This window comes from Opisthocomus hoazin, chromosome 6, assembly GCF_030867145.1.
Source record: "Opisthocomus hoazin isolate bOpiHoa1 chromosome 6, bOpiHoa1.hap1, whole genome shotgun sequence".
Lineage (NCBI taxonomy): Eukaryota > Metazoa > Chordata > Aves > Opisthocomiformes > Opisthocomidae > Opisthocomus > Opisthocomus hoazin.
Window position 1 is genome coordinate 41,801,998 of NC_134419.1, and position 24,309 is coordinate 41,826,306.

Consider the following 24,309-nt stretch of genomic DNA (forward strand, 5'->3'; position numbering starts at 1 on the left):
CCACCTCACACTGTTCTACCAGACAGATTTTAAATTGTAACTGTAATTTCTGTTTTAGTCTTTTCCAGAATAGATGAATATGATGATAAAATAAAATTTTCAAGAAAATGTCCCAGTTCTGTAAGGCAGTCAAAAAACCCCTGTTCCTAACCTGTAAAGAGAAAGGCAGAGAGAGATCTTCTGGCAAAACAAACAAAAAGCATTTAAAATGTCTGGAACCACTTGAATGTCTCTGTCTTATACAGGGAATGAGGCAGCATACAGGAAATGTGCTGAATCACTTGCTGTCCCTTAATATACCATTATATAAAAGGTCTTTGCCCAGACTCAGTGGTGTCTTCATTTTGCAGGCAAGCAATTAGCTGAAAGGAAAACTGTAAAGCATGTCTTCCCCATTCCACCTTTGTACAGTACTGTATATCCAGGCTGATAGAAAGAACCTGACTCAGAATAATTCATTAGCTTTTTAAGGGTTATATAGCATATTCCTACTGTTAGCAACTGAGCGAATCAATGCAGGGAGAAATGATAAACAGTATAGACTTTTATTTTATATGGTGATTTGCTAGAATGTTCTAGTATATGGTTTTTAAGATCCCAACTCCAGCAAACCCTGCCATGTTACACTACTTCACTGTAAAGACAAGTTGAATTCTTCAATAAACCCATACAAATAACGCCCACAGCCCACTGATTCGCCACTAGTGACAGTATCCTTCCTTAGTGTGGCATCACTTCACCTTTTGCCTTCACATTACCTCCTCAACAACCGTGCCGACTCCTGAGTTTTTCTCGGAGGAGTGCAGGGAAAATGGAAGTGGAGCAGCAAGTGGAAGGACACCGTTAAGTGTTATTCCTTCTGTCCTTAGCAGCTACACTCATATGAGTAAATGCTATGTGCTTAATAAGTTGCAAAATGTTTGTGGTGGTAAATGAGAGAGGCTGCAGTTCAGCTAAGCTGGAATCCACGTTCCCGAATGAACTGTCGGGAGGGGGGTGGGGGTGAGGGGTACCAGGGAATCTTATTCCAAACCAGAACAGTAAGAGGACCTTTACTATTCATTTTACTGTGAGCAAGTTTGAAATTATACCAAGTAGCTGTGATTTTAATAATTTATTAATGATTCTGGATGGCTAACTGGAGACATCTTAGAGCAGAAGCTGCTGGGCTGCTTTCCTCTCAGAAAGGAACACCCAAAGTCACAGCTGATTTTTCAAACCTTAACCCAGGTCTTGCTGTAACAGTTAGTCTATCTGCTCACATTTGCTACTTCAAGTGTATGAGACATTTGTGTTGTAGGCTATTCATAACTATCTTGCCTTTTTTCCCAAAATCCACACTACTAGTAAAAGAAAACAATCTAAACTCAAACTGGAATTATTTGCGCTAATGACGTAGGAAAGTTAATTTATCTGTATAACTTTCAAGCCTAACGTGGAATAAACGTCTCGCGATCTTGAAAAATGCAAAAACCTCTGTGCATTTTGCTTTACCTTTTAAGCTTTTTAGTATCTGCTTAAGAATTGTGCATTAACTTGAACAAGTTCACCTTAATCATTCATAAGGAAAAATAGAAAATGAAAGAGCTCTCATTCTCAGAATATGGGGGGGGGGCACACGGATAAGTGAACTTCATTTTCGTTTTGGCACTTAGAAAACTGTGTGTTTAGCCTGTCACTTAGCAGAGGTTAGTGCTAACTGTCAGTAGAATGAGCTGATGAAGCCCCGATTAACATAGTCAGTGTTTCCAAATGAAATTCCCTGGTAAAATTCGAATAAACAAAAGCACTTCTCAAGATGGTCACATTTGAATTTCTCAGTTGGAGGGAAAAAAAACAGGATAAGATGGGAGTAGAGTTCTTGCTATTTGTCAGTATTGTCCAAGTTTCCACCACCCTTTTTTGTTTTTCATTATAAATCAAAAAAAATAGTGCAATAGAATTTATCTCAATCCACCTCATATTTTTTAAGCAAAACAGTGTGTTCAAAAGATTAAATAAGACCAAACTTTTTTCACTGATATACCAATGAGACTCCACTCCTTAGTTAATTTATATGGTGGACTGGCTTATAACTGCTAAGTTAGCATTATTTAAAAAAATAATCTTACAAAAGTGGGCAGTAAGTTTAAGTGCTTTCTAACAGCTGTCTTCAAAAGCCTTCACCCCATTTCAGAGATTCATGAAATCATGTGTTGCAATAGTGGGTGCTTACGTCACATCGTGGACTATTTGAATTGTTTAATTTGGATATTAAATGCCAGGTGAATATGTATTTATTTATTTATTTATTCATTAAGGCATCTAGCCTTCTTGTTACTGGAGTTATTTAATTTACTAGCCAAACCTAGATTACTGATACTCACAAACTATGTCTAAGCCTGGTGGTTCTGGTCCTGCTCTCAGGAAAAAGAAAGTCAAACGATCTGCTCAATTACGGCATCTATATCACTATTTGTAGACTCAGAACATTAGGCAGTTTCTCTGCATAATATTATGATTCTTGTGAGTAAAGTATAAGGAGCATTTAAAGTCATGCCAAGTCATAGAGGGCACTGCAGCTAAAAATTCCCAGTGGCCCCTGATGCTCGACGACAGCTCCGTGGTGCAGTACTGTAAGACCCAACACGCCGCTTTCGATCCTAGCCTGCAAGAGGGTCCCCGAATCCTCAAAGCGCAGCGAGCAAGGCCTGCAGGTCAGGGCAGTCCGACGTTCCAGGTCCTCTTATATCTCGTTAGCCCTGAGCTTTCGGCCTAGGAGACAGGACACGGGCATAATAGAGGCAGGCTTCTACATTTACTAAACTTGTAAAGAAACGTCAGACTAATACTGGGCTATTTCAGAGGTTGTTAGCACAGCTGGCAACTAGTGGGTCTGGTATATTGTATCTCGGAGAAGAAATCTTCTCTTCTTTCCTTCTTGCTCTTCCCAAAGTTAAGAACTCTTCTCTTGGGGGCATATTTGTCACAGTTAGGCAAGAGATATGTACTACAGTGTAGGCCTTTTTTCCCTCATTTTGGCTTCCTTCTCTGCTGCAAAGTAATAGGTCTGACTGCATAGCATGCTAAAAGAGTCATATTTCAGCAGCATCCCAGGCTGTGTGCCTGAACAGCAGGTTTTTCCTCTGTTGTTCTTTTGAAATTAAGTGCAATGGTTTGCTTTGTTTGGAAGATTTTCTGTCTGGTTTTACCTGTCTTTGTTTTCATCACTCCATGCTAGAATTTCTCGGCCATGAAGCCTAAAAACAAGGGCACTGCCACCTTGGTGAGATTCTGCCAACCACAGCGCAGCAACTAATTGTGCTTTCTCTGTCGGATCCTCCCTTTAAACTGATGCTCTCTTTCTTTCCCTTTGGCAGAAGAAGTTTTCCCTCACCTGGAAGCTGTGCTTGCATGCCCTGGCCTTCAGGCGCACTGAGATGCAAACCGACTGCTTCCACACGCAGAGTGAGGCTCCCGGGTGCCAGGGGTAGTTATGGATAACTCCAGTGATGCTACGGATGAACTTGTCTCGTTGAGTTATTCTCTTATAAACCTTTGCTCAAGGATAGAAAACACAAGTAAGGACGTATTAAGTACTGTATTTCTATAAAAGGCCTGATCCAAAGGCCGGTGGAGTCAGTGGGAATCTTTCCAATAATTCCTGCAAGCTTTGACTCAGACTATAAATGCTCGCAGCCAGGAATGTGACTCAGAACCGGATCCTACAGATGGTCCAAGGTCATCGAGACAACTTGCTTCAGTGAAAAATGATGTGAGGGGCTAGAATGCTTTGATGTCCTTGTCATTAACTTTTGCACTGCATAGACAAACCTCTTACCTTATGAATGACATGAGAAAGATATGACCCTGGAGAATAAGGATGGAGAGAACAGAATTCAACCAGTTCTGTTTTCCTGTCGTGGGTTACTGTACAGTTCTGCCTGTGCAAGATCCAGGCCTTGGTGTAGAGCAGTCAAACGAGAACCTTTCCCTGTCTGTTCTCCTTAGTTAGCTGCGAGGGGTTTTATGGTCTTAGAACTTACTTATCAGTCCTGAGCGTGTACTTGGGCTATACTCTGTAATACAATTTGCTCTCTCGGTTACTCTATTTCTGAGAAACACAGCAATGAATGAACATGAAACTGTCTATTAGGTGGGATCAAAAGCACTGTGCATCATCAGGAAATAAGGTAACAATGAAATGAAAACATTTCTTAGGGGCAGATAAAATGGCTTATAGAGGTTTCACGTGCTAATCCAGTCAACCAGCACTGTGATTATTGGAATCTTTACAGTGTGGTTTGACAGGTTAAAGTTGCAAGAACATTGACAGGTATTTGTATTATTATTTAGGTTACTTAAACTGCTGTACCTCAGGAATAATTCTTAATCCATCAGATTTTGAATACAACATAATAGAGCATAACTTAAGTTCTGCTGGGAAAATGCCTTCCCTGATACCTATAAAATCTCACACGTTAATATTCCCATATATTTCTAAGGCAAATATAAGCAAAATAATCCATTAGTATTCAAAGAGGGAAATGTAATTAGAAATAAAAACGTAAGATAACCACATCCACCTTCCCGAAAAGAGATTTACATTAGAGGATAAGACGAAAGTGTTTGCTCTTAGAGCCTTTTTACTAGGTAATTTCTAACAGAGCAGAGCTCTTTTTCCTCTTGTTTCACACAGCTGTCCCAAACCAAGTAAGCGCTATATTTATCTTCAGTTCTGAATTTCTGAACTTGTGCTGCCGTTCAGCAGCTCTTCTTGGATAAAATACATCATCATTTACTCTATTAGAAAATAAATGTATGGATGTATTATGGAATTTGCATTCCATTACCTTGGTTTGCATGCCATAAAACATTTATTACACCCTTGGGCTACAGTCTTAATAATGACTGGGTGAAATGCACTAATGTGGTCTTGGCCTTGCTGTAGAACAAAAGATTAATGCTCTTTGATGTCACCCAGCTAATAGTTGTGCTCGCCAATTTGTCCCTTCAAAAGACATTACAGTCACACAGACAATCCCTGTAAGACTAAAGTGAGCAAAAAATGTTTAAACCAAACCACAAGCTGAAGCCCAGTTAACCAAATAAGCATTACATTAGATTTTCATCTCTAAAAATAAAGGTATGCAAGCTCCCTTCAGCAAAGGAAGAAAGACCTTCCGTGTTTTATTTTATCCTCTCCTTTTCTGATTATACCCTGCTGACATTAAGTTTAAAAAAAGCCATCAATATTTTCTTATATTTTATGGCAGATACAAAATAACATTTTAGTTAAGCTCCGGGAAGACATATATCAATACCGTCTACAATCCCAAGCCTCTCAGGCCCTTCTCATGTAGTAAATTTCACTTGCCTCTGATAAAACTGTTGAATTTTTTATCTACTTGTTCCTCTTTAGAGAGGAGGAAGACGTTGTGCCTTTAACCTTAAGAGACAACTTTGAGATTTTTAAACTATTTTACAGAATGCATAGCTAATGTTGGTGTAGATTCTAAAAAAGCCCAATGCTGTTTAACCACCTTGTCGTACCAACGAAACCTGCAATCTTGTCAGACCTTGTGAACTGAGCAGTGGATCAATATTTGGGTGATAGACTTCAGGGGGAAAACAGTGAGGAGGAGCCTTGCAGTGCAGGAGGCAGGCGTCTCCCTGGGCCAGCGTCCCAGTAGCAGGGAGGGTGTCCGTGCTGCTGGACGTGCCAACTTTCGAGTGATCCTCAACTGAGAAAGAGGGCCCGGTTTGCCATACGACGTACATCAGCGTTGTTGTTTTGAAAGCAGTGGAGCGACAGTGACTTACACCAGCTGAGTATTTTGACAAGGCTGTATTATTTGTCACACTGTGCTGTGTTCCAGTCTGGAGACATGGCACTATGCTCGTTGGAATTTCCCAAATACTTTCCACAGAGGATTTTCCTGCTGCTGCAATTCCATATTCTGCCCAAAGTGTTTTTGCAATGTCCTTTCCAATTGAAAAACAGCTGCTGGTATTTCCAGCTAGAGGTGGCTGTGCTTCTGGGATGAAGCCTGTATCTGTTTGAAGCAAAGCTGCTGGTAATTATGTAACATAAAGCACTAGATATATAATCAGCATGTCCTAGATTAAAATCCTTTCAAAGCTCTAGTGTATTGACTGACAGGCTATCCAAAAGCATGCTTATATAGCATAAAAAATTTTGTAAAGCTTTCAGAAACACTAAAGTAGTCATCATAAGGCAATCCTTTGCAAGCAGTTGTGATTAACGGAGCAGATGAGCCAAAGTGAACATCTTTTTTTCTTTTTCTTTTTTTCTTTCACATTGCAAGAGAAAGCACAGTCTGTTTTAACAGTCCCAGTGCACAGGGAATATGGCAACACAGAGAAGAGACTAAGACTCTACAATATATTTTGATAAGTAGATTATAAAAATGAGCAAGAAAGCGATATTTGTTTAATGGCAGATGGAAAATGACTTTTTATAAGTAAAATATAACCCCACAAACAGTAGCAAATACAGCGTGGCCAACACTGGTCCTGCAAATGAGATGACAAGGAAACAATCCAGATTATCTTCTTTTTTCTTTTATTTTGAAGTAAACATTTTTAACACTTCTGTAACTACGTGGCAGGCCTTGTGTTGCGGTTTGTGTATATCAGACATACGATGTATGAAACATCAGGCATCAACCATAGGGATAGATACCAGTAAATATATTTAGATGAGCAGTTTTAAAGGGAAGTCTTTACAAACCTCCAAAACCTTTACAAACCTCCAAAAGCCTGTGTAGAACTTTAATCATTATGCGTGATAAAACCATTTCTGTACTAAACATGTATGCTTGTTATTACAAAGGCAATATCTTCACTTCAGACCCCAAAAGCCTGAAGTAAAATGTAACAGGACCAGCCATACAGATTTGGGGACTTAATATGGGGAATAATACAATGTTTAATTAAATAATGGGGAAATTAACTGTCTAAATGCCAGGGCTTTTTAGCTGGCTGTGTAGAATCACCTTTCTTTCTCCTTTTCAAAATGCCAGATTTCCTGTAATGAGCACAAGACAATTAGACTGCAGCCTTAAAAAAGCCTCTACCAACACTAGTGCGTGGGTCTGTGCAGTGCCAGAACGCGTTTATTTCCAAACCAGTTCCAAGCGAATTGCAAGTGCTGCTTCCTCTGCCTGGCTGGATTTGCGATTTACGTCTCCCATCTAAGTCCTAGGTAAACCCGCCTCTCCTCAACCTCAGTTCTGGTGAGCTCAGGCTCTGATGTCATCGTGTTTGGAAGCTGCTGAACTGTGTCTGCCTGCCTGCCGGGGAACTGTTACAAGGAAGAATAAAGATATTCCACTTCCAGGTATAAAGTAGGCTGATGTGTTCATATTTCTCCTCCCATACGAGCAGCACATCTCTCTTGGCAGCTGTGCTTATGCTGGCGTCTGCCTGCGTTTCTGTTTTCTCTTTGGCTGACTGGCGAGTCAGAAATTCTGCTGTTTTGCAGTCAGACTGGCAGTACTGAAGCATAGAGCCCAAAACAGAGGCCAGGCCTGTTCTGCTCCTCTCCAGACACCCTTCCCAGCATGGTAGCCAGATGTGACTACTGTTGGTGTGAGTTTGCTATATCGCAGAATGATGCTACAGCTCAGAATCATAAAACATCTGTCCCACCAGAAGCTGATCATTGCTTTTATCCCAGAGCTTGGTGGGTAGCACACATTATCGCTGTCAGCCTGGAGCCCTCTCCCTTCTTACACAGATACTTTCCACAAACAATGAAATGTCTTTGCAAGACCAATTTTAACCATTAATTCACTACTGCTAAACCAGCTTAAGGTTTTGAATCAAAAAGCACCGTGATAGAATACAGAAGGTTGGTCGGGAGCTCCTACCTCCTCAGGACTTCTGTACACCTCTCTGCACTTCGCTGGGAGTTGTTTCTCTAATCAACCACTTTTCAGGATACAGAGCATCTTAAATGCTCTTCTCTCCTCCCCCAACAACCCAAAACTGTAAGTTATGGTGAGTCCTTACTGTGATCCTGTGTTATTTCCATCACACTCTTACTACTCAGTAAGAAAGACATTTGTTTACCTCTAACAATTTTACATTCGCTGTATGGCCACAGACTCAATTTCAAAACTATCACTGAATTATCTTTTTCACCTTTCTCTTTTGTTTTCTTATATTATAAACACAGAGTTCTGGCATGGCCAAAAAAAAAAAGGTCCAAGGCCTCCATGTTGAGACATCTACAGCTTTGGTTTCCCTCACTGTTTGGCTTTTTACAGAAAGGATCTAAAATGTAAAGTGAAACTCCAGTCAAAACCAAGTTCAGTTTGAGTTGGCCAGTGTTTCGTGTTGATCACTCGAAGCTTCAGGAATAACACAGCTGGTGACTGCCTCTAAAGTCTTAAAGTGGCTTGTTCAGCGTCATATAAAAATTCTTTGGCAGAAGAAAGATAAGCTCCAGTTTCTAACAGGGGCATTCAGTGGTTTTAGCCATAACTGTTTTTTTCCATGTGTTTTAGCTAGTGGAAGAGGTGAGGTAAGAATCCCACCACACACCAGCTTCACTGACCGCACCATCCTGGGCACAGCATCCAACCTGCGCTCTGAACAGGGCAGTAGTTCTACAGAATAAACAGGATGCTTCATGGTGTACATGGCAGAGGAACCTAAATAAGGCTGTGTGGCTTGTTTTGTTCTCATTACCTAAATCTTGGCTGACAGAACTACCAAAAGCTTACTTTATTGTTCCACATTTAAAACAAATAATATTTACAACATAACTGCTAGTTTATCTTCAAGAGATTTTAGATTATTGGAGCAATGCACAGGCTTACAGCATTTGAGTTATCAAGTGGTTGCCAAAGAAGGGCTATTATCTGCTCTTTGTATTAGTCTTTAGAAAGGAATTAGGCACAAACTGTATCAGAGAGTTTCACAGCTAGCCGCTGACAGGAGAAGAGATGAGACTCAGTGTTAGGCTGAATGTCCAGGATGTGAACTGCAGGAGTGAGCTCTCCTGCCCCTGCGAAGCTATACATTCTCTCTCTCAGCTGTACATTCATACCCTTGCTCCTCCCGCAGTTCAGTCTCCTCCGTCTTCCATCTGCCTTTCGGAGCCCACAGCAACTGTGGAGGAAACCGTGCTTAAAGTTTGTGCTCTGGTCAGAAGCGTGCATCAGCGCTGCGTAGCCTGTGTGACTCTTCTGGTACAAGAGGCATGGAGGGGGATGTAGGCTACACCTTGCACAGTGAACAGAAACCAAACAGAGTAGCTGTTCTTAAAGAAAGCATGCAATTCATAGAATTGTAGAATAGAATCATAGAATGGTTTGGATTGGAAGGGACCATAAGGATCATTTCGTTCCAACCCCCCTGCCATGGGCAGGGACACCTTCCACCAGCCCAGGTTGCTCAGAGCTCCATCCAACCTGGCCTTGAGCACTGCCAGGGAGGTGGCAGCCACAGCTTCTCTGGTCAACCTGGGCCAGTATTTCACCACCTTCACGGTGAAGAATTTCTTCCTTATGTCTAATCTAAATCTTCCCTCTTTCAGTTTAAATCCATTACCCCTTATCCTATCACTCCATGCCCTTGTAATAAGTCCCTCTCCACCTCTCTCTCAGGCCCCCTTCAGGTACTGGCAGGCTGCTCTGAGGTCTCCCCGAAGCCTTCTCCTCTCCAGGCTGAACAGCCCCAGCTCTCTCCCTCTTTCCTCACAGGAGAGGGGTTCCACAATCAAGTGTGCTTCCCAAGGGTAAAAAACAGCATGTCCCCTGTAATTGTGGGGACTAATATGATGTGCAAGGATGGCACAGTAAAGGTTTCCAAATTAAATTTTTACTTAAGTCTCTCATATAGAGCCTACTGCTACTTAGTCAGCTTTGAAGTGCCTGGTCTTAAAATCCACTCTCTCCCGCTTTCCCACCCTTATGGTGCCACCAAACTGAAGGATTTAGAATCTCTTCTTTCATCCTTAACAACTGCAATGACTTTGGTAAGCAATGGTTTAAAAAATCTTATATGTCATGAAAAATTATTTTACTTCGCTTACATACTGCCATTACTAGTATCTGAAGTGTCAGACATTCATTGTGTTGTTGAAGAGTTAGTTCTCTTTTCTGCCATGTATTATAATGCCTTCCAGGTCACCAACATAAATCAGTTATTCAAATTTTCAAAAATCACATTCCTGTTGCAGAATTCATTGTATCCTAGAACACGGACTTGCTTTGCCTGAGAAAACATCTGTCCGACAGTCATTCATAGCCTGAAAACAGGAAATTCTAAAAGAAGGATGGCTTACTAAACTCCTTCCGCTTAGGCTATGTCAGGGAAAGTACTGCAGCTCTTAAGGCACAGCTCAACCTGAGACTAGTAACCTATTATCTATTCGTAGCAAGTAATGATCATCTGTGAGCACTAACCCTGCTTTTCAGTACAGCGAGCGCTGACTTGGCCATGGCCCAGCACGTTAATAGTAGCATCGCTCTTTAAACCTGGGGGGGGGAAAGAAATCTGTTCGTGGAGTGCCTGTGTTTGACACAGCCTTTGGTTTAGTAGCCATTGAGTTCAAGGAGCTCGTGCATGTTTAAGAAGTTGGAAAGGGGTAAACAAAACCATTTGCTATATGGCTGTCTTCTGCAAAGTTCCTGGATACTGGAATCACTGCTGGCAGGTCAGCGTACATCTTGCTTGCATACGTGTAGATAGCCCGCTTTGCCATGTGGTAGGTAACTTTCAGTGTACTTTGCAGATCATATATGAAAATTTAACAGGCAGATTCTGAGCAAGTGGGCATGTTTTTTAGGGCAGACAATATATTACAGTTGTTGGGTGTCTTTTCCTTACTACATCTGGAATTTGGAGATACCTATCAGTTACGTTTTTTTCTGCAGGCAGAAAGACAGTGATTGCCCAGTGTGGCTGAAGAAAAGGCAGTGGTTCACTGACTGAGTTTTCAGCACTTCTTTTTCTGTAGAAAAGACATAGATTACCTCTAGCACATCATCAGGACACATTTCAAAAACCAGTCCCCTACAATGGGTAACAGCTGGTACAGCTGCCTCGTATCTGTTTGTGCGAAGCTTGACAGGGGTCAAACCCAGAAACTGAGGAAGAGGGGCTTTGGCCGCAAGGCACGAGTGCATGCAGTTCATTTAATTATTTCGGGAAGTCCTGTATACTTTGCTCATTTCGGACCCAAATGCGTAATCATAGAATCACAGAATAGTAGGGGTTGGAAGGGACCTCTGTGGGTCATCTAGTCCAACCCCCCTGCCGAAGCAGGGTCACCTACAGTAGGCTGCACAGGATCTTGTCCAGGCGGGTCTTGAATATCTCCAGAGAAGGAGACTCCACAACCTCCCTGGGCAGCCTGTTCCAGTGCTCCGTCACCCTCAGAGTGAAGAAGTTCTTCCTCATGTTCAGACGGAACTTCCTGTGCCTCAGTTTGTGCCCATTGCCCCTTGTCCTGTCACTGGGCATCATTGAAAAGAGCTTGGCCCCATCCTCCTGGGTTGTATCTTTCAACTTCTCTTTGTACAATTAATTATGAGATGTTCTTGGCTTGCATGGGTATTTGGTAGGAATGGTATGGTTGATCTTTGCCGAGTCAATCCTTTTCCTTCCAATAAATCTTAAAGAAAGCTATGGGATGGTTTTTTTAGTAGGCTCTTTGTTATGGGAAACTCTACAGGATGGCATTCTGTGCAGCTCTTCTATTTGATGTGTATGTGAGAACATTTGAGACCAGAAGTGTACGTCTTAAAGTGCAGATGGTAGTCAGCTGTCTCTCTCTCCTATCACACAGGAAGGTTTAATCTCTTTGCTCTTGTAGAACCAGATCACTTGGGAGGCTAAAAGGCAAGCTGGACTGACCTCAATTCAGATAAAATGAAATTTGGACAGGTGGAGGGATGTTCCTGAAGATGATTGCTGACAGGGCAAATGTTCTCTCTGTTCTAAAGAAGTATGATTACATTTTTATTCTCCTCTGGCAAAACCAGTATGTTCTTGCAACTTTCTGTACCTTTTTCAGTATTATCAACTTCCCTGCACAGGCCATTGAAAGAAGAACAGAACACTCGTGCCTCAAACTGCAAGCTGCAATGGCCAACTCACGGCAGGAATAAATATCACACCCCTGGCATCTCACTCCATTCTCAATTCCGTGCAGAAGAGAGCATGTAGAGAAACCCAAAAGTTGTCTTAGTGGCCATGATCATCTTAGTCTGTCCTAAAGGCCCATCACCTAAATGAGAAGTGAAATAACTGAATGTGTAAGACCTTAGTAAGTCCCATTCATGTGGCAGTGAGGAAGGCTGAAAATTGCTGGAAGCGTGGCAAATCATTGCTGGATACACCTCAGTTCCCAAAGCGGCTCTCGTTTGGGGTATCTAGTCAAGTTGGACCAAGTAAAACTTAGACTTAATCTTAGCTACGTGAATCAGTGATCTCCATTGTAGTCTGTGAAGAGCCAGTTATTTAGAAAAGCTGGTTTGCCCCTCAGTTTTTGTTGATGCAAGCATATATAGAGCCACAAGCAATGTGTTTATATATGTTAAAAATCAAGAAAGGCATGAATAGAGTTCAAGGAAAAGCATGACAGAACAGGAAACGCTTTTTTCCTACCTGGCACATTCCTCCATTGCAAATAATCAGCTGATGATATGTGCAGTGAACAAAGAATCACAGCATGAAAAACTGCAGCCTCCCACAGTTATTGCTCTCCTCACGCTTCCTGCCAGAACAGGGGAATAGAAGGCTTTCAATTTGATGTTGACGTGATTTCCTCGAATGGTTTTGTTAAAGTGCTGAACATACAGTTTGTTTGCTAGCAACCTTTGGATTTACAAGTTGCCAGTCCTGGAGACGTTACTGTTTGTCATGCATTTTCCTCCTGATTTCCCTTCTTTATCCTCCTGCCTTCAAACCTTTTTAAAGTCTTTCCATTGCCGATACGCGCTCTGATGCTAACTGGTAGTAATAGAGTGCTCTGCAGCTGTGGCACTGTAGCTTCCCCCTGGATAATGCTGACCGCAGACTTAGCAGCATGTGCCAGCTCAGCACATCTTGATAACTCATAATCCCTACCATAGGTTTTTATAGTTTGTCTGGTCTACTGTAAATCTCTAACTCACTGTCATCGACAGAGCTCTTGACCTGATTCATAGGCACCAGGAATTAAGCTCCTGTCACAGTGCACTAAAAGACAACACCATTTACACTGTGATATTACACAAACACAAATAGATGCTCTTAAATATAGTGAATCATAGAACGGCATCAAAGGTCATGCTAATATTTTGATTCTTGTTAATTAAGCCCAGTAACTAAAAAGAAGGAGAAAAAACAACACAAAAAACATAAACTCATGCACTAGCCAGCACTTAGAAGTGCAGATGGATTATGTTATAACACATCTGTAATTTGGGGCAACCTAGTATGTAAAAAGAAAATCACGTACATGTACATTACTAAAAAGAAATAGTTCTGCATTTTTTCCCCCTCTGTCTTGCTGTGAAGAAGTTGTGTTCTAGTGATAGATAGTCCTCAGTCCTATTGCAGTTTGCATTGGTTCTCAGCTATAGATAGATTCTGTCCCTCTAAGGAAAAAAGGACCTCGAAAGTATTAAAAGAAAAGAAAGAAAGAAATTAAATAATTTCTGACGTTTTGATGCGGCAGAAATTAGATAGGTTGAGCTGTAAGAAGGAGCCTAGTCCAATTCTGTCTAGTTTCTCATTAAAGATCAATTTCTCCAGTAATGAGGACCCTCGATAGGTTACGAAAATATCAGAATTTCATTCTGGATCAGACCCTGGCTTTTAATGGGACTCCTGTATTGAGGCTTCACTTTGCTGTGCTTTTGATTTTTATTGTATGATTTGTAAGTCTTGCCCACTTGCCTGCGGTCCCAGGAGACTGCTTCTTGCCGTGTCTGCTCGGTGCAGCTGGCCCAGCGCAAGCTCTGATTGCAGGTGGAGGAGCAGGATGCTGTAATAAAATAAACTTGATCTTCCGGGGCTCTAATATAAGACGGAACCATCGAGTACTCCTTTGAGTAAATCATATTTAAAAATGCATGAGCTAACTTAATTCATTGATTCCAAACATCTTGCCTTTGTTACATGAATAAATATAGACATTTTCAGCTGAGAAGGTAAAGTGTTGTAGATAGATACAGGATATAGTAAGAAGTTGATTTTCATGGAAGTCTTTTTGTGTTTTAGTTAGCATATTTGCCAGCATGAAATCGTTTAATAATTAGTAGATTCCTTGACTTCATAAGGCTAATTAAACATTCTTGGTATACAAACATAATTCAATAACAGAGGCCTTGTATGAGGGAGTACAAGTTCCCTTTTGAGAATTACACAGGTTCCTATTTTCCATTTTTTGGCAAATGGTGGTGAAACTATAACTGCTCCTCCAGCTGTATTTTCCTGAAAAAATATGGCTTGACTGACCCACATATCACATGACATTGTTAATGCTCAGAAAAGTATTATTATTTCAGACAGTTCCCAATCCCCCTAACTCAGCCATCGTCATGATCAGATTCCCAAATCGTGAGAATCTGATGAGTAAAAATAAGTGAAATTGCAAAGTACTCGCAGAGAGACCGAAAAATACAGTGTTTGTGAGAGAGGAGACTACACAAAAACCACATTACACCACCGCTCTGCTGTACGTAACTGGTTTGACTGTGTCAGTAGTTGTCATATGAAAACTGGTTTGTGAAGCAAGGTAGTTATTTGAGTTCACATGCAGAGGAGCTGGCAGAGAAGGGGACGAGTACCTCACACTGCTACCCGACCTCCGTTGGGCAAGTTCAGTGCACTTAGGCAGGATCAAATGGGCACACACCAGCTCCCTGGAGGACTTTTTCTTTGGCTGTGGCGGAGGAGCGCTGGCACACCGAATAGCGAGCGCTGTGTCTTCCCCTGTCTATTGTGTTGTCAGTCTAGGATTTCGGTTGCTGCAGATGATGATTTTAGCTTCTTTCATTCATATTAAGTTCACTTGTGAGCATTTGTTTTGCACTTTGAATTGTAGAGCTCTACCTTGCCATTAAAATAACTTTATTGAAAATTTGGCCCCATTTAACCTCACAGACATATTTTTCCTCTAGTGGTGTCAAGATTAGATGATGTAGCATTTCAATTTGTCATAGATATGGCCTGACAATATCTACAAAATCGAAACACTTAACTGCATAATTCAGTATTCTAAATTCCGTGACCTATCCTTGGTGTGATCCATATGATCTATAGCACTTCTGTCTATATCTCTAAGGCACATCAGTGCCAATTGATGGTGCTAAGGAAACACGGAAGGAAAGTCAGCCACTTCTCTGGTACGTATTTCTTCTAGCCTTAGGATACAGCAAAACCTCTGCGTGAACTCTTTAATGCTCTGACTGCACTGATCAGAAAGGAGAAGATCCAGCAGTTCCTCACCCTCAAGCCATGCTGAATTGGGTACAGGTTACCCATGCCAGGGCAGCCAGAGGCAGGGTAGCTGCTGGAAGGCTAGCGTTGCCTGCAGACTTGGGTGGTCATAGGTACCAATTCATGCCTTGATAGCAAAATCTCTCCATTTGGATGCCTCTGGCACTGACAAATGCAGGATTTGTAACGTACCTTCACAGAGGGGTAAAGCTTAGTTTCTCTAGGGAGCTACTAGTAAGGACTGTGTGTCAGCCTGGGTCTTTGGAGTCCCCTGCAGGAATAACCAACCTGTTGGGATAGGATGGGACAGAAATGTAGTGAATTTGTAGCCTGTTGCCTCCATAATCCTAAACCATCTTAGGCATAACAGAGACAACTGTTAGGACTCATAGATACTAATCTCTCCAACAGAAACAGGGTATAGACTGCTTGCTAGCCTGATGCATGTCAGCTGGCTAAGCACTAAAGCTCTGTCACTACCTTAGCAACATTGTTGCATGTCTTCCCTTTATTATAGAAACAAATTAATGAAAAATTATATAGATTAAGTCAGGTAATATTCAGATCCAGTTCTCTTCTGTAATAGAGAAGCTATCTACAATGATAATTTCCAAATTCCAGTGTGTTTTTCTGTGCTTTCTAATTCGATATTTCAGTGTGCTGTCACTTGAAATTAATTGCAGCTAATTAAAAATGATCCAGTTAGGACAATTGGACAATAGCGCTCTGGAGATTGCTTCATTCCCAAAGGTTTTAGTGGCTTGCTGCTGCACTGGTTCAAGTCTTCAGAAGGGTGCTATACATCATAATGTCATTTTACATTGTTATTTCTCTGAAAGCAGCAATTTAAAAGAGTCTCCAGTGAACCTTGAGCAACTTTGCACTAAAAAGAAAAATGTTACTGTTCAAGATCTGTAAAATATAAAATATAGATTCAAAGAAATCACTTGACGTGAATAGTAGCATTAAATTCGAGCCATTATTTGCATGTAATATATAATGTTGTAGTAAAAGGCTAACAAAGCATTTAGGCTGCTCCAGGGCTCATTGATTTCCTGCACCTTTGTTCAAACTAGGTCAAAACCAATGTTGGTCTTACTTTATCACACGTTTTTCTCACGTTTGAGACTTATGTCTTAAAGTGATAGAACGCAGTTTAAGCCCACAACTTATTGTGGCCTACAGCACCTATTTAGAGAAAAGCACTAGTCTTGTTCTGATTCAAATTACCCTAACCAAGCAGCTGGCCATCGTGAACTAAACTTCAGAATATACAAGGCCCATTTTTTAGTAACTTGGGTGAACTGAGGGCTTAATGGAATAAGGCTTGCTTTCATGTCAGGATGAAGGCCAGTCATTTAAAGAATTATGAAAATGAACCTTGTAACCAATGCAAACGTGTGACTCTAACACAGCTAAACAGCTCATTTGATATTCTGCCTCACCGTTATAAGCAGAGGCACAGAGTCTACTAAAATAAGATTTTGTCCCAAGTCCCAAAGCAACAAATCTTACTGCCTGTGCAACCCATACTTAGCAAACTTTATTCTGTGAGGAAATAGAGATGCAGAATTGAAGATCAGTACAGTTCTCAAAGCGGAAAAACACAAGCTAAAGGCTATTTTTACACAATGATGAGGCTTTTAAATAAATCGTATATAGTCCTGACATTGCACATCATTTCTCCACTGTGAAACATGTGTTTTATCATTGAAACCAGCTTATTTGTTATATTGAGTGATCCTTCCTCCCACTACAGCACAGCTGGAACATCACCTCCTCTCAACATATTTTGCTTTTAATTCATCTGATTGCTGAACACAACCATCAGTCCGTCTTTGAATACACTGCCATAATAGCACAACGATCAGTGGAGTTGCACTGACATACAAATAGAGTCACCCATTGGCAGAGCAGATCTGTTGAGTCTATTTTGCTCATAAGACCATTAAAAATGGTTTTAAGAAACTTCAGCAACAAGATAAGCAGTAGTTGACTTTCATACGTATAATCCATCCTGTGTTCTAATACTTGTGCTCATAATAATGGATAACGAGTGGATTCTTGACTTTCTTGTCAAGAAACTTTTGAGGAAATTTCTATTAAAAAATATGTGCAGTTCTTTGTGCAACAGTAATCTCCATGTCTCTTATACAGACAGAGAACTGATCACAAACAGATATGGTAATGGATAAACCACAGAGACAAAATGCTGGTCCCACTACAGTCAGTTGCAGTTTTACCTCTGACTTTGCTGGAATTAGGAATTTATCCTAGGGGTCTCCTTTCTTTCTTTATCCCAACTCAGCCATGCTAACTAGTGTACACAAGTACATGCTTCCATGTAAGCATGGCATTATTATCTTCTTCATTAGATCAACAGAAATCTCTCAGCATTTTTCTGGGACTATCCCAATATCCTCTTGCTAAATGCAAAGTTAGATTAAGCAGACTTTACTTACAGTGCGTTTTGTGCACGCTGAGGCTCGGGTTCTGGCAGACTTCGAGAGAGAGAGAGTTCCAGAGAGAGTCAGTAGGAATGTTTTGTCCATCAAGATGTTTGAACCAGACAATAAAAGCACTCCAGGCAGTTGTAAGTTATAACCACTAGAAGATACAGAGAAAAAGGCAGTCTCAGAGATAACTGAATCCTAGACAATGTACTTTGGTTGGAAGATAACTCATGTCACCGCTGCTGCAGTTGTTTTTTAAAAAGTAATCTTTTTCTATTCAAGGCAGGGAAGAAAATCACTAAAACAAATAAACGACAGGGTGAAGCTTAAAGAACTCTCACATGCATTAGCCTTTATTTTGTTGGTAGACAGATATGTTTTGCTCAGAGGGCTGGTAACAGATCATGGAGTTAAAGAGAGAATGAGTAGTGTCTCTCTGCTTCTCTCATTGTTTCTCTGTCCCTCCCTCCTCCTTGTCTTTTCTTCCCACTTTCTTGCTCTCTCCCCCCAACCTCTCCCTCTCTGCAAGTTTTGACCCTGATTCAGGCTGTGGTCTGACGTTCACTGCAGAAACTGCTTTACTAGCTAAAGACAAAACTCCTGCTGGCTTTACCTCTTCCCTTGCCAAAGGTTATTGCCCCCACAGCAGTGCAAAGTTAAGAGGATTACTTCAAGCAGTCTTCTACGATAGGTTAAACTGCCTTGGCTGGCTTTGCAGTGAAGTGGGTGAGGATCGCTCGTCCCGCTCTGCACAAAGCTGTGGAGAACAGCAGAAGGAGCTGGTGGCCAGCCCTGGGCTGGTGGCCCAGCCACCTCGGCGGTGAGTGCCTGAACACAACCTCAGTATGATCATAAGCAAAAGTTAATGATTTTAAGTATCGTTTGTGCCAGATCCTCTCGGCTAAGATCTCTTTGTGGTACTGGAGGTGTGCACTTCCATACCCGTTTTGAAAGAACAGCTCAGGATGTCCTGGGTTTTAACCCACTCTCTCTGACCACCTCTGGTGGAAGACGTAGTGGGGGCGATCACCTTGACAGATTAAATCCCTCAGACCCAGCTCGCATTCACTGAACTTAAGGGATGTTTAGGTGAACAAAGGTAGCATGGTTTGATCTGTATTAATGAACTGTCTTATGGTATTTTAGAATCACTAGGATAATAATTAAAATAATTTTACATAATTACATATGCTACAGATTCCATCACAGAGACAGACAGACAGGGACTGGATAGTCACTGTTAGTACATATGTGACATTACTGTAACTTTAATTAATGAAAATGTTAGGAAAATAGTATCACAGAGTCCCGTTCTTTCAGCTTCTCAGTGTGAACCTTCTGGGTTTGTATTCTGGCAAACCAGTAAACAGAAATCTGGTTTTTGCAAACATTTTAAGGGCTCTGCTCCGTGGTCTACAACACCTGGTGTATCTCAGCTCTTGGCATAATTTAAACAAACAGGCCATGTAACACATCTCTCTCTCAGTCAAATAAAGCAGACTTGGTGTGCTGCCAATTCTGCTCTCATTTATTTGCTAACCCCAGGTTTTATTTATTCCCTGAATCATCAAACACATTGCAGAGAGTGACAGGAGCGGACAATATTACGTCTAATAGCTATATAATAATGTAAATAAAATATGGTAAATCATCAGGTACATTACCTCCCTCTTTTTAACTACCCCACTTCATTTTGTGCACTTGAATGAAAAGTATAGTAAATTAAGAAGCTTTTTCACAGGACAGAGTTAGAAAGAATATACCCATTGGATACTGAAGCCCTGTCATTTACACTAAGTGAAAAATATCTTTTACATAAAAATACACCTGGATGTAATACAAAATTTGCTGCGTGGGCCTCATCCTATGCTCATTATCGTCTGTGGCAAAATATCTTCTGACTTCCACGTCTCAGGGATTGGTCCAGTTCTGCCTGACTGTGGGATACAGTCCCATAAACAGTAATGGATGTGAGGACCTGTGATATGCTCAAATGCTGGAATGCTTTCCAGTGTTGAGTAAGAGTTACTGAGAGGATTTCTATGATCAGAGGGAAGAGAGGAATTAAGGGGGAAAGAGGGGAGGAAAGCAATGTTTTAAAGTTAAGAAGTGTGAAGGACATCACTCTCAGTTCCCACAGAGGAGAAGAGTTCATGGTCAACAGACCATTGTGTGGATTTTACAGGCAGAACAAGTGTGTAGGTGACAATAAAGCCTTGCGTTTGTTTAAGGTTTGTGCCTTCATGAGGTTTATCTACCTGAAGTCTAGCTCAACTTTACGTCAGATTGTTTTCCACTAGAGAGCTGGTTTAAAACCCTCACCAGAGAAAGGGTCGGAACTGACAGGTCTGTTACTTGTCACTTCTAAGGTTAACTATTAAAGAGAGGAATTATAATTTTTATATCTGTATCATTGCTGTTGAAATACACTTCTGCAGACTGATTCCATGAAGAATCTTAAAGAGCAACACACAAATAATGAAGGGAAATTGACTGCCTGAAGACTTTAGTGTACAGTTTCTGACTATGAAGTTCACCAAACACTTATTTCTTCTGTTTATTAGTTGGCCATGCCTGCTAGGTTCGTACGGGAAGAGGAGACTCTGCAGTACTTGGGGTTGTGCCTTGACCACGTGGAAAAGCAAATGGTTTCCCTATGATCAGAGTTGGAATCTGTGCCAAAATGACTGAGGTCCATTCAAAACCCCATTCTCGTGAGTCATTTTGTGGCAATGCATGTTAAAAGAGATGGCAAAATACCAAGAGTAAAATAATCAGCACACCTCAGGCTGCTAATAATAACAAAATAAGCTTTTCCTACTGTGAAGCTGGGTCCCCTGTAGAGTCTTCAGACTTACACGAGCTTCCTATGCAAGTGTCTAAGTCAGAATCAGGCTGCTATTTTTTTCTTTAAAAATGTACATCAAAAGCCTGGTTTATCTCCTGCCTTAAAATGTAAAGAAGCAGCGCTTAAATTGCCAGTTTGTTAGCTAGTCCCAATGTCTTTTAGCATGTGTCCCTTAGAGAAAGAAAGTCTGCAATATTTTGCATCTGAAAAAGGATGAATGGCAAGGCACAGTTGCAGAGGCTGGAATTCAAGAATCACTGGCCTCACTACTGAAAGCCATGAATCACTGGCTTGGCTGTTCCACGTCCAGCTCTGGACAACCCTCTGTCCCCTACACCCATCACAATATATTAATTTGTACTGAAGCGACTCGGGCATTGTGCAATGCATTCATTTTTACCCTCTTCTACTCATGCATTGTGCTCAAAAGACAGCAGATTTTTTCCTGCTGTTCTAAAAAGCAGCAGAGTCCTCACAGATCCGAATGGAGTATATGAAGATGAGAAGTATTTGTTTTCTCTAGTAGCTTATCAGTTAGTTCTCCAGGATTTCAGTAGCCATACGGAGGGGGAGAGCATACCCCTTTATTTGTGAGGATTTAGCTCCTTCCTCTATTATGTGGGCTAGGCAAAGAGCATGGCCCTAAGTATTCTTCATGTGATTTATTCTACATTGACAACCACTTAAGTGGAGGCAAAGTCAGACCCAAAAGGCACAAAGTGATGAAAGCTGGAACTGAAAAATAGCATGACAGTCAAAATTGCTGAGTTTCACACAGCCCCTGCTCTGACAGCGTTAGAAAACTCTTGGTCTAAAAGAATCCCAACGAGCCCTCTGGAAGCCCAGTCCCATGACTCATACGCACTCCTTGAAGACTTTTTTCTTTGCCTCTACCAAATGACACTGAAAAAAGCCTTGTGGACTTCACTACTTGCTGCAATTTGACAGCTTTTAATCAAAACGTTTTCCATTTACAAGAGAAGGACTTCTCTATAGACCGTCCGAAGCTAGTATCTGCAAGTTAGGCTGGACTGCTTCTAGTGGGGTCACAGGCTGGATGGTCCCACAAAGGTGCAATGCCTCTTTGGCAGGGGCTGGGAAGGGATTCAGAGGAGTTGTGCTACCTCAGGAACTTCAGGAAGAATGAACTCTGGCGGCTCAGGCGCTGTTTCCCATCACTTTTGTGTTTGCCTAGTTCGCTAGACTGGTGGGAAGACTGACAAGCCTATGCCACTGCATTACCTGCTGCAGGTGAAGCCCGGAGGAAGAAATTCTGGTCACTAGGTATGTTATGGTTGTTCCCATGCAGAAGTAAGGGAACAAAGGACTACCCTTTCCTTCCCAGCAGCCCCCCTATGTTGATTCCTAAAGGCCAGATGCTATCTGATCTTCCCACTGGGATTCAGTTAAGGATGCAGTCATGACCTCAGACCCTGAGTACTCAAGCTTCCTCTGAGCATTACACAAAACTGAAAGTTAACCGAGCTACTAAAAGGAGCATCCACTGCATGAGTAAATAAAATTTATCGAGGACAGAGGTGTTACTTTGATGATTGCTTTTCAGAGTGGAGCTTCACGTTAAAATGAAGAGCTAAGGAATTGTCCATATGGGCTTGGAAGTGTTTTGACGATAGCCATGGATAATGCATTGAAGCCAATCAGTCTTTTGAGTTTATGTGTTTGAGATCTTTTTGTAATCCAAACAGTACAAAAAAAAGTGTTTCCAGTCTTTTTCAACTCCACTGTCAACAGCTAACAAATGGGCCATCATGTATGCGCTTTAATCATCTTCTGTATGTATGAAGATACAATAATAAACTTATTATTTTTTTCCTCTGGTGTAAGAAATGGCATTCAGAAGTGAGAAAAAAAACAACAAGAGAACAAAGGAGTATGGGTAGGCCTTTTCTAAGTGATTTTTCTAAAATAAAAATTCAAAATTAAGTAATTCACCTTCGGCAAAGGTTGGCTAAGACCACAGAAAAACAGGAGTTTTTCTTCCTCCTGTTGTCTTTGGTGTGCCTTAAATTAACTGCAAGGATCCCTGTGCTTGCGTGGTGCATCTCCAACTACTTTGTAGGAGAAAGAAAACTTTGAAAGGAGACTTTAAAGCCAAGAATGCAGTAACAAACTTTTTGTGTAGTTTTATATGGTTTTGTAATACAGGTTTAACAAAGGGTATATTTTCTCTTCAGTCTGAATGACCTTCTTTTTCAACATGAGAAAATGGAAGTTGAAAGATTGTATGTTGAAGTTCGTGCTTATGTCACTGTAAAGTCTGCAGATGAAAAAATGAGGGAGGCTAATTTTGCTCACTGATGAGCTACGTGTATTTAGTATGTGTATATACAGTGAGTATAAAAAAGTGCCTTCTCATTTCCTAAGATTTGCATTTGCAGAGCTGGTACTACTCCCCTCACTACTATGCAGAATAACCTTTTGTCTCTCGAAATTAGAAGCTCTATAGTCAGCTGGGGTGAAAATGAAGATGTCAGCTACAACATTAGGGGTTTTCTTCTATGTGACCCAAACAGTGGCAATGTAGACTGCTCATCAGGAAAGGCTGGTCTGAAGAAGTGATGTGGATCATAAGGTAGGCACCAATTTGTTACTGCATAGGTGCAGAAATCTACTATACTTTACATGCCAAATTGTCGAAAGGAACGTCAGCTGCCAGGAGGTTTTTGCAATCTTCATAAGGTCTCTGCTGCCTTGGAACCTTTATTGAACTAATGCTGCCACGCCACTAAATGCCTGTTTGAGGCATATTCCACTGGTTTTTTCACTGTATTATTGATGTTGCACATTGAACTCTGCGTATCTAGGTTATGTAAATTCCTATGGCTTCTTAGGGCTTTTTTATGATAACATAAACTCTTCATGTAGTCTAATTACTGCTTCAACCTGTATCCTGTACATTGACTTTTAAAAGCACTCTAGATTTCAAATACAACCTTACAGCTACAATGCAGTAACCAACAACTTATCCCATGCTGGTTAAAAAGTGAGAAAGTAATTATTTTTTTTTACTAGTTATTCCAAACCTGAGCCAAATTCAATCTGCCAACACACTGGAGGGAAATTTAGGGCCCAAATGTCCAGCACTGCATATTCCACCAGCATTTTCACCAGCGTGTCATGGTAGTAAAATAATAACTCCATTGTGGGCTGCTTTGAATATCCTTCAGCACACATTTACATGCAGGAGAATCCAGCCTTGTATACCAGTGTTGGGTACCTTGCATCTTCTGGTTGGCTTTATTATTCTCAACTATTTAATGATCCTTTCCTCAGTAATCACTTGTGCATTTCTGCAGGTAATACTACTAGCTTACACTTAGCAATGTTACTAGCATTTAAACTTTATTTTGCAGTATGTTGCATAGTAGATTGATTTATTAAATTGCACTAAACATAAAACAGCAAAAAAATATATGCATAAAAATTAAGGTGCTTTCTGTTCTTAACCTTTTTTAAATAGATTTTTTTAAGCAAGTTTTCAGTTTGCATCCTTTCAAATAGCTCCGAAATAGTATGGTTTATTTTGGATGATTGATCGTAGGA